The 1061-nt window shown below is 38.3% G+C and overlaps 1 protein-coding gene across 1 annotated transcript in view; it reads left to right on the top strand.

The window, feature by feature from the left end:
• Positions 1 to 1061, top strand: part of TAF15 (TATA-box binding protein associated factor 15) — a 67962-nt gene that overhangs the window by 8852 nt on the left and 58049 nt on the right. The gene's annotated exons all lie outside the window — the stretch shown is intronic.

Here is a 1061-nt window from a genome sequence, read left to right as displayed (position 1 = left end):
CCATCATTGTTGTTTGGTGGGCCCAGGCTGGGGATTCGAACCCGCCACCTTAGGTGTATGTGGCTGGCGCCTTAGCCGCTTGAGCCACAGGTGCCGAGCCAGTTGCAAAGTGTTTCATATAAAATTACTCTTAACACAAACTTAGGTCATTCATTTGATTCTGAGTAGAAGACTAGAGGATGGATAGAGCCTGTTCAACAGTTTCTTATATATGATGGACATTTAGAAGTATTGAGAAAACCTCATAGTTCAAATTCTTTTTTCTTTTTTTTGATACATGTTACTCAATTCATGCTTTCCTTGGTAGTTTTTATTGCTAAAATGAAGAGTAAAATTAGATACTACTGACTTGTTATACTAGTTGGCTGAGTCCTTGAAAGCTTGGTAAAATCAGACTTAGACAACTAACTGACCTTTTGGCAAGTCTTTGGAAATTCTTTTGTTGTTGCTGACAAGCCACAGCAGTCCAATACAGAGGAATGGTGTATACAGAGGGTGCAAAAAAAAGTATACACATTTTAAGAAAGGAAAAAGCTGTATTGTAATACTCAATATATGCCTATAACAAAAGATGCATATAAGTTACATTGAATACTTCTTTGTAAGAAATCAAACATGACTTCAGTATTACAAGTTTTTTTTTTTTTTTTTTTTTTTGAGACAGAATTTCACTATATCACCCTGGGTACAGTGCTATGGCATCACAGCTCACAGCCACCTCAAACTTCTGGGCCTAAGCAATTCTCTTTCCTCAGCCTCCCAAGTACCTGGGACTACAGGTGCCTGCCACAATGCCTGGCTGTTTTTTGTTGTAGTTGAAATGTTATTTGGCAAGACTGGGCTGGGTTTGAACCCTCCAGCTCTGGTATATATGGCTGGCGCCCTAGATGCTGAGCTACAGGCACTGAGCTAGTATTGTAGCTTTATATAAATTGAACGAAAAAGAAAGCTACTGATTTTGATTTTTGATTGGTTTTAGATTTTGTTTTTGTTTCATATTAGATAAGGTAGCGCCCCTAAAGGTCAGCAGTTTGAGAGATAAGAGCCATATTTTGCAATTG

The sequence above is a fragment of the Otolemur garnettii genome, unplaced genomic scaffold, assembly GCF_000181295.1.
Source record: "Otolemur garnettii isolate 467f Iridium unplaced genomic scaffold, OtoGar3 scaffold00094, whole genome shotgun sequence".
Taxonomy (NCBI): domain Eukaryota; kingdom Metazoa; phylum Chordata; class Mammalia; order Primates; family Galagidae; genus Otolemur; species Otolemur garnettii.
Note: the sequence above shows the minus strand (reverse complement) of the source record. Positions and strands in the feature narration are given on the sequence as shown.